Consider the following 9684-nt stretch of genomic DNA (forward strand, 5'->3'; position numbering starts at 1 on the left):
TGCATTAACTGATTAATAAGCCAAAAACTGAGTGAGTGAAGAAATGAACAAATTGATGAAAGAAGGAAAAAGTGGGAGAATTTAACAAATTAGTAGATAAATAAGTCCATGAGTGAGGCAAGTTAATGAGCAGACGAATAAGCCAGTGGATGGAGGGATGCATATAGTAGAGTGAGTGAATAAAATAACGAATTAGTGAGTGAGTAAACGAGTCAACGGATGGGAGTGCGGTCCAAGAACAGCTTAACTGCCCTGAATGAAGGAGCGAATAAACAAATGGGTCAGTAAATGGGTGAGTGAGTCAGTGATCCGTGTGTGAGGCAATGAGTGAATGAAGTCACACTGGGATCCCTTCCCTGACCACTCGGGAGAGAGCTAGCCACACCCCAACCTCACGCCACTTTGTAAATAGCTCTACCGGAGCGCCCATTCTACTCTATCACGGGTATTTGTTTACGTGTTATCGCTAAGCCCATGTGCCCTGCGAGAGCCAGGAACCGGGTCAGATTCCACTCTGCATCCCAGCGCCCGGCCAGCCCCGAGCCTGGGAGGCGCCCAGTCAATTATTGCCGAACGAATTAATGAATAACTAAAAATACATGTGCTTTTGTGGAACCAGGCTGGCCCTTCTCAGAACGGTCTGGGAACCGTCCCGCGGGGAGGTGTGCTGTGTCAGATGGCCTGCGGCGTTCTCCGACGCAGGTCCAGATTCTCCCTTGAGGCCAGCTTCTAGTGTTCGGTGCCAGACAGACAGGATACTGGCAGTTCTGACTGCCCTGGGCACTGGCCCATCCTTGGGCAACGCTGGCTTGGCATGGTGGAGTGGAAGCCCTGGGTCTTCCCGAAAGTTGCCCTTGCCTCTGCCAAGACAGGAGGTCAAAAATAACCTGGTCTTGTTTTTATGCCTCCAGCAAGTGGGCCTGCTCTTTGCCTTTGCAAGGAAACCGAGTTCCTCTTGTGGTTGTTGTGGGTTAGAGGTGAAGGGCCTCTGGACCTCGAGCCTCAGCTCCATGTCTTCCACGAAGATAACGATTGTTACGGGAATTAACCTTGTCTAGCAAGAGCGTGTTAGAAGGCCCATACTGTGGGACCTGGGAGGGAATAAATGCTTCGAAACTTACCCGAAGTAGCTGTAATTGATGGTTTCAATTGCACTTCTTTAGAAAGTTCCCAAATGACATCCACGTAATACGCAGATTCCCCTGTCCAAGAAGAATGGCAAGTTCGACGAAGTTCTAGAACAATGCCAGTTTGGATGGGATGGGTCCAGACTATGCACCTTTAAGACAGCATAACATGCCGTTCTGCCAGGGACAGATGACGAGAAAAGTAAGTTGGCAACATCTTTGCCGTCTGTGGGTATTTGCCCAAGACCGCCCCCCCTCCACTGCCCCCTCCCTGTATTGCATCATTCCTCCCTCCTGCAGTTACGTGTTATAATTTTATACCCACTCTATGGCTGACACTGACCACTCACCCTCCTCTCCTGTCTTGCCTGTTCCTGACCCTGGATTCCATCTCTCACTCCTGGTTTCGTGTCCTTCCTTTGGACTTGGCGATGTCATTTGGCTTGGAATATAGCCTTCTCCTTCCTGAAGACTGGATTTCAGCTCAAATCATTGGCCTTTCTACTTCGGACTGAATCAGGTAGACCCCCATCTCCCTTCTTAATAGTGGACATCTGGGACCCTAATTTTGAGTCTTCTGGGCTGGCTGTCTTCCATCTGGGCAACCTCCAGCCCCTCCGGGCCCCCTGAATGCTGAGGGCGGGCGGCAGGATGAGCATCAGTGGCCTTCGTCTAGAATCTAATGTGTGACTGGAAAGTGTATGGACGCAGGACGTGGGACTTAGGTTCTCACATTCCCCAGGATTGTTGGGTAAATGAGGTGCTTGGACCTCATAGCGTTCAACAGCTTCTAGTTGATTCTAATCTGTGCTTTCCGTGGTTGCTCAGCTTTGTGCCATGCCCAACACACCTGTCACCTGCCTTGCACTCACATAGCCCCTTGTCTTCCTTCCTGGCTCCTCACCTCCCGTGGTCCAGATTCGTCCTGTCGTGCTCACGTATCCATCCTCCACACCCCCGACAGAGCCCTTGTTATGGTGTTAGTTATGACCTACTGGTTTCTCCCAAAGGGAATGAACTCCTTGGTGTCAGGTAACCCACCAGAAGGTCTAGGCTTCAGTGAATGTTTGGTGAACTAATCGTCCATTCTTTCATTTATTCAGAAAAAGATTGGGCTCTTTCTGTGGCACCAGAGGTTGGGTATAAGCAGCAGGAGGCAGGCCATATCCTATCTCTGCCCTCATGGAGCTTCAAGTCTTGAGTGGGAGATAGATTTCGAACAAATTTTCACTGTGGAATTACTTAATCACCCTCGCGACAAGCTCTGTGAAGCCTGGGTGCCGTGGGCTTTGCTGACCTGCCACCTGGCCTGGTCTGGCCCTTATGACAAGCTCCCTCTGCTTTGGGGGGGACACTCTGGAAGGACAAGGCCATGGCCACGGTCAGAGCTGGCAGATGGCTGTGGGTCCCTGCGGGCAGGTCCTCGGACATCGTTGGAGGAAAGAAGGATGGGTGGACTTTGGGGTTTGTGCAGCGGCCCTTTGGTTATTACCTGGGCAGAGGCGACCAGCCAAACATTGTAGTCACGCAGGCCGTGTGCTTGTTAAGGAAGGCTCTGCTGAGGCTCAGGGTTTGAGCCACCCCGTCAACTTCCAGGTGGTTCTTCTCGATGTACTGCCAGATGACAAACTGAGGGTACACTGGAACATGTGTTGACCTTGTCTCCCTCCACCACATTCCATTCTGAGTGTCTTCAAACGGCTGCCCGAGAAACCACCGTGGGGGTAGCATCACTGTGATGTTCTGCAGCGAACCTTGCAGTCCACACGCCTTGTTCCGGTCACCTTCACCGATGCCACCCTCCCTCGGCCTCCAGCTTTGGTCCTGCCCCTTCCTCTGTCTCCAGAGAACCCAGGAGGCTACCTCTCTCATGCTCGGCACCACGAAAGTCCAGACTTCCCTCATGTTGGCCTGGGTCAGCCTCTGGATTGGTCTTTTTGCCCTTCCTTCAGTTTGTTCTCCATGCTGCAGTCAATACAATCTTTCTAGATTTTTCTAGAATGCATGAGAAAGAGTTCCATGCTCCCTAAAGCCCTTTTGTGAGTTTCGGAAGCCCCAGGGGGAAGCCCAAGCTCCTTGCTTCTCACTCACGGTCTTTGCGACTTGGCCTCTTGCCCTGGCTCCCACCTTGGCCTGGCCCTATGTGTCACCCGGCAGACCCTCCCAGACTCTGTGTCTGCGTCTCTGTGCCTTTACACATGCTCCTGTTCTGACCCTGTCCTCACTGCTCAGTAGCTGGACAGCCTGCCTCCCCCTGTGGGTTGAGTCACCCACATTTGGAACTGTTGCATGACCATGAACTTGACCTCCATTCAGAAACGTCTCCTGTGCTTGATTTAGGTGTCTGGCTTTCCAGCCCGGCTGTGCTCGGTCTGGGGTGTCTCGGACCACCCCCCACCCCCATAGAACCTGTGCAGAGTGGTGGGTCCATCCGTCAGAAAGCTGGTTGAATGAGACACTGAATGAACACACAAAATAATGATTGGGAGGTCATTCTGGGGGGCAGATCCTGTCCCCGGAAGAGAACCGGGGTCCTTGGCACTGGGGAGTAACACCTCCTCATGACTGAGGCCTGTACCCCTCCTCCAGCCAATTCCATTTTCCTTTTCGCCTGCGACTCATTAGGAGATATGTAACCTTAATCCTTGAAATTGCCTGGGACGGAGCGTGTTTTCACTCAAGGACATGAACATGGGGATTTTATTCCTTCTTAAATAAATCTCACTCCCCCAGGAAGTTTGGACAGGATGTGGGCAATCAGACCAGGGCTTGAAACTGAACATTTTGCAAAAGACCCGTTTCAAAATTTGAAACCCTGTGGCCACTGGCCAGAGCTGAGTCTGGTTGGCGGGGGTCGCTGGGGCCTCCTCGCAAAGAAGGGAAGCAGAGATTGAAAACAAACCTTCAGCTGTCACTGAGCAGGCTGATGGTTTTGCAAGGCAGAATTCTGCGGTTCGGTTTTGCTTCTCTGTGAAACGAGTGAGCTCGATCACCCCCATCAGCCTTCCTCCAAGCTCTGTGCGGAGGCCTCAGACCCTCCCGGAGCCAGCGTGGAGTCTGACTTCATCCCGAGATGGATAGGACAAGCGTGTAGCACTAGCTGGGGCTGCATGTTTAGGGGTGGGTCCAGCTTAGGGCTCGCCCTTCCCCTGGGAGGTGCCCTCGGAGCCTGGGGAGAAAGAGTAATAGCATTGCATTATGCCTGTCGTCACCAGGCACGGCCGAATGTTTCCCCGTTTCATCCAGAGACGGGTGGCACTGATTCCTCATTGTGGCGACAAAGAAACTGAGGCCTGGGGAGGGCAGGCCCCCGTGCGTGACTCCTCCCAGGCTTCTCCTGAGTGGGCTCCCGCCTCCCAGAGTGGTGGCTGAGGCTGGTGCCCCAGGGTCACAGGTGTGGCCGGATGGATCTTGGGGGGCGGAGGAACACATAGCCCCAGAGAGCAGTCTGCAGTGTTTGAGCCCTTGGGACTGGCTGTCCCGCCGTCCCCGCTGAGCTGTGAGTGAACCCAGGCCCTGGACTGGTCCCTTGGACAGGGAGATTCGTGGTCTCTCATTCTCTTTTGACTTTTTCTCTTTTTTTTTTTTTTTTGCCAGGAAAAAGCAGTGTGTGCCTCGAAGTCACCAGAACGTTCCAGGCTTTGGGCTCCTCATCTGTGAGAGGGAAGTGAGTTTCATTCTTTTATCCTGCAGAAATCTTGCTGTGGGCTGTGCCCGGCGGGTGTGCTGCACGTGGCCCGGCAGGCAGACCCAGCAGGGAGCCACGGGAGCTGCCACTGGCTGGCCTCCTCCGCACCCCCAAACCTGTGGACGCTGCCCGCTCCCCTTCCGCCAGCACCCCCTCTGTGTCCTCTGGGCCTCAGCAGCCACCGAGGACCGTCAGGAAGGGTGACGTTTCCCTCTTCCCTACATCTGAGACTCGAGTTGGAGCCAACGGCTGCCCAGCCTCGGTGTCCCCATCTGTAACCACGGGAGAAGGATGATGGCAGGGCTGTCCGCCGTTCCCATTTTGCCTGTCGTGGGGAAGGAATGGATAGCTCTCCCTTGGACTCGGGTCCCAGCCCCCCTTCCCTCTGTCCTCCAGGCCCTTGATCTTCACTGGTCTCTTTGGGGCTGATTTGTTATATTTTCTTTTCCCTCAGATCAGCAGGATAAAATAAAAGACCGTCCTGCCAGCTTGGCAGGGGCCTGACCCTGTCCCCGGCAGATGTTCCCGGGGACAGCAGGAGCTGGTGACCCCCGCCAGCAGGGGCTGCTGGCAGCTGCCCAGAGGGGACAAGGGCAGGCCTGGGCACATGTGTCCCTGCCGTGGCTTCTCTTTCCTCAGCTGGCCCCTCCCCTCCGCTGTCCCCGGGCACCGCAGGGATTCTGGCCTCATTTTCTGATGGGCCCCCTCCGTGGGGTTCTCTGGGGAGCCCCCCCCCCGCCCCGGGCCAGAGTTCAGACTTCTAAAAGGGCTACTCGTCCAATCCCCTGCGCCCCTGGGGTCACTTGCTGCTTCCCTGCGACTCTGGGCCCCTGGCCTTCCTGTTCTTGTCAGTCCTCTCTATACATACCCTTTGCCCTGTCCCTCCTCCCGCCAGCGCCCCCCACCCCATGGCTCCACAGGTCACCTATCCAAATATTTAGTACCCTGGTGAGTCGTGGGCCCACATTCCTCGGTTTGGCTGTTTATGCAGCTGGTGGGCGCTCCTCGGCCTTGGAAAAGCCATACTTGAAGTGTGGGGGGGTCACCTAAGGTGGGTGGCATTTCCTTCGAGCGGCCCGGGACCCTCTGGCCTGAGTCCTTCACTTTGTGGGTCTCCCGGTTTCTTCGCCAGCACACCCCTTCTCAGGGACTGCACCCTGTGCAGGCTTGGATCCCTACTGGGAAGAAGAACGAGGCAGAGTGGTGGATGGGAGGGGCTGGCGTTGGCCAGAGGCGGAGGCCTCGATGCAGGGTGGCCTTTCTCTGGGGTGCAGCGGGGCACAAAGGAAAGGGGTTTTGTGAGCTAGAAAGCGCTGGGCAGCTATTGGAGAAAGAAGGGAGGGAGAGGGGCCCTACAGGGCCCCCCAGCCTGCCTCTGCATAGCTCCCGGGGGGGGCCGCTCCTCTCTTAAGGTCTCCCCTCTCCCCCAGCACTGGCTCGAGTTGATAGATCCTGCAGAGGTCCTGTAGAGGCTCAGATGAGAACAGTGAGCGCCACTCAGTGCCCGAGTCCAGGGCGTGTCCCATACCCCTGCAGCAGCTGTCACACTGGATTCCTCCCTGGGATGCACAGGACGGAGGGGTGCAGCAGAGAGATGCCCTGAGCACAGAGTCCGGATGTCTGTCATTCCCATCTGGGAGGCTGCTGGCCCCGTTCTTCGTGCGAAGGGGCTCGGGCCCTGAGGGTGTGGCAGCACATGTCTGTGGTTTGCTCATCAAGACTAAAGAACGTAACAAACTTTTATGGCTAAGTCTACCAATTCTGTGACATTTTGTAAAAGCCCTGCAAGGAAACATCTGGAAAACTCCCTTCCTGCTCCTGACAATTGTTGCAAACAGCACGTTTCAAAATACTCAGAACGTCCGGGCTGCAAAGCCCAGAGCTGACTCCTGGCCTGGCCTGACCGGCTAGGGGACGGGGTGGGTGCAGGGCCACCCTCGGCCCACCCGCGCTTGCCCCCTTCCCCAGAGCCCTCTGGGTGCCCGCTTGCCCTCTGCTGTGATCTCGGGGAGAACCTCAGTTTGGGAGGGTGTCCATCTGTCCTTGAGACCAGCCCATTTCTGTCCCAGCAGGGAGAGTGGCTAGGAATGGCCCAAGCAGAGCTCCAAATCCAGACGTAGTCAGGGGTGGGTCTCAGCCTGTGAGGTCAGGGCTGGCGGGGCCGCTGCGTGACCATGGGGCTCTAGGAGCGTCCACCCAGCATGGTGGGGGAGGGGGGGCGGATAAGTCACTTAGTGTCTGGCTCTGGGTTGGAGCTAGGCAGGGTTTATGGATGGGCATTAAGTCCTTCAAAGGCTGAATAACGATAATAGAAGAGCCTTTCATGGATCTTCGGTCACTGGTGTCATGGAATCAAGACTGTAATCAGTTTAGTCCCAGGGGTACAGAGGATGATAGTGTATTACTTAATATGTAAGTATTTAATTAAATATTTAGTATTTAAGGGCTGCAGTAACTCCCAGAGTCTGAAAGCGCTGCCCCGCCAGGCCAGGCCCAAGACGCCCAGTGCTCCTCGTCCCCCTCCTCCCTCTCCTCTGCCCTGCTCCAGCCTGAGTTTCTTGTGATGCCAGTTCACCCTTCCCTTCAGCTCTGTCACTGTGGGAGGGTCTCCCCACCTGGAGGTGCTCGGGACCTGCCGCTTGGAACTCCCATGTGTGATTCCATGGCTGGCCACTTCCCGTGGAATTCTGAGCATCCGGAGGGCAGCCGCTGGCTCCTCCCAGCTCCACGTACCCCGTGCTGGCCTTGCCATTCTCAGAGTGCTCCCCAGGGAGTGTCTGCGAGGGACCCATGTGAGTCGGACACGCTCACGCAGGCTGGATTTGGTCTTGTGACTTGGCCCTCTTGTCTTCGTAGGTCATTCTGCATGGAGCCGTGGAGGTGTGGTTTCCTGAGCACGAGTTTTCCCGAGGACGCTTCTGATGCGGGGAGGCCCTGCTTCACTGGGTGAGTTGTGCTTTTTTTGGTTGCCCTTTAAAAGGCATATGTGCCCGTGACTAAGGGCCACACACGGTCTAGATAATACAAAGACTATAGGTGATCAAAGATGGCTGGAACATGTACGCAGGGCCTCGGAGGGCCCCGAGTGCATGCACTACCCACCTAGAGCTGCTTCTCTGCGTGGAGGGCAGGCTGGCCGGATGAGCCACATGGAAGTTGCCCATGGCAACCCTAGGGAGAGTGCACGCAAGGAGGCTTGGCCCCAGACAGCTCTCCCTCGTCCCCGGTCCTATCCGAGCAGTAGGGACCGTGCTCACTTCACAGCTGACTGGGCACCAGAGTCATTTTTGGCAGCTTGACTTGGGACTTGAGTTTTTACCTTCACCCTCCTGGCAGCAATGAGTCTTTTAAAAATTATGCATAGAATGGCATTTTGTTAACTCATTACTGTGATGGAGATTGCAATAAGCAATGGGAGCCGTGCGAGTTTTTCCCATAAAAGACACTAAGCTAATAACTAACATTTATTGTACTGAACGATTCCAAAAACTAGTGTTTTTCTCCTCATTGAAAACGAAATACATGTTTATTGTAAAAGCTTGTGAAATACTGAAAACAAATAAAATGAAAAATAGGACGCCCCCTCATCCCAGCCACGCAAAGATGAACATAAATTGCATAAATGTGTGTGCGTGTGTGCACGCGCACGTTTTTATACACATACGTTATGCGTGTGTATTTTTAACTGGGCTCCTTATTGTCATCCTAATTTTTTCACCTAACTGTATATCCTGAATATCTTCTCGTGCCATTAAGTAATTTTCTAGCTTGTGATTTTTTAGCGGTTATGTAGTATCCTAAGAGCTGCTACCTCAAGACCGATGTAATAGCTGCTCTCTTGTCAGATGTCTAGATAATTTTAAAATCTGGATTGTGTAGAAGTTGGGGTGAGCACCTTTGTTCATCCCACGTACATACCTGACGTATTCCCTGAAGTTCGTTCCAAAAGCAGAGTGGTCATCTCAGAAGGTGCAAGCGTTTGATGGCCACATTGCCCTCCTTAAACTTTGTGCCAATTTACAATCTCAGAATTAGTTGAACAAGTGACTTTTTCTATGGGGATTATCAAGGTTTCGATATTTGCCAATTTGTTACACACGTTATTGTCGATTTTATTACCTGGGATCACAGCATTGCCCCCGTATCTTTATTGGGTCTTAGTATTTGAATTGCCAGTTCAGGTTCCTTGCATTTTGCATCTTTCCCTTGGTTTAATTTTTGTTGAAGTCCTGCGCATGCTTCATTTAAGAATCAGGTAGTTCTAGAAGCCTGTTGTACAGGTATCAGTGCCCACCCGCCCTCCGGTCTCCCTACTCCACCTCATGTCCTGCTCCACAGAACCAATGGCTGTTGCCTCTTTTAACTCATTCTCTTGACATTTACATCCATGTTTCTAAGTAACATTCTTATTTTTCTACTTCTCAATCTTTTTTTTTTAAGCTTGAGCGTTATCTTGATTTTTCAACCATCGAGCATATGTCCTTGGCCTCCCCATCCACAAGCATACCTCTGTGCCCCACCCCATTCTCTTAATATATATTTGGTTCATAGTTTTGGTTTGGTCAGGATTCAGTGTTTACATTGTTATAACCACGTAAACATTCTTAGGAGCTGAACAGCAGCATTATGATTATTTACCCCTTCTTCACAACTTTTTGTTTTCTTTGGAATTAATAGTTATCTGGGTTTTGTTTGTTTGCATTTTTTGTTTAGTTTTTAATGAATTTATCATAGATCTATTGTCAGCCTCTCAATACATTCAAACCCATTCAAACAATTTTTAAAATGCGTTTTATCTTTTTGAAGAAATCTCTTCCTGGAGCCTTCTTGTTTCTTCTGTTTTGGATTGGTTGATCTTTGGGATTCCTG

This window comes from Neofelis nebulosa, chromosome 7, assembly GCF_028018385.1.
Source record: "Neofelis nebulosa isolate mNeoNeb1 chromosome 7, mNeoNeb1.pri, whole genome shotgun sequence".
Lineage (NCBI taxonomy): Eukaryota > Metazoa > Chordata > Mammalia > Carnivora > Felidae > Neofelis > Neofelis nebulosa.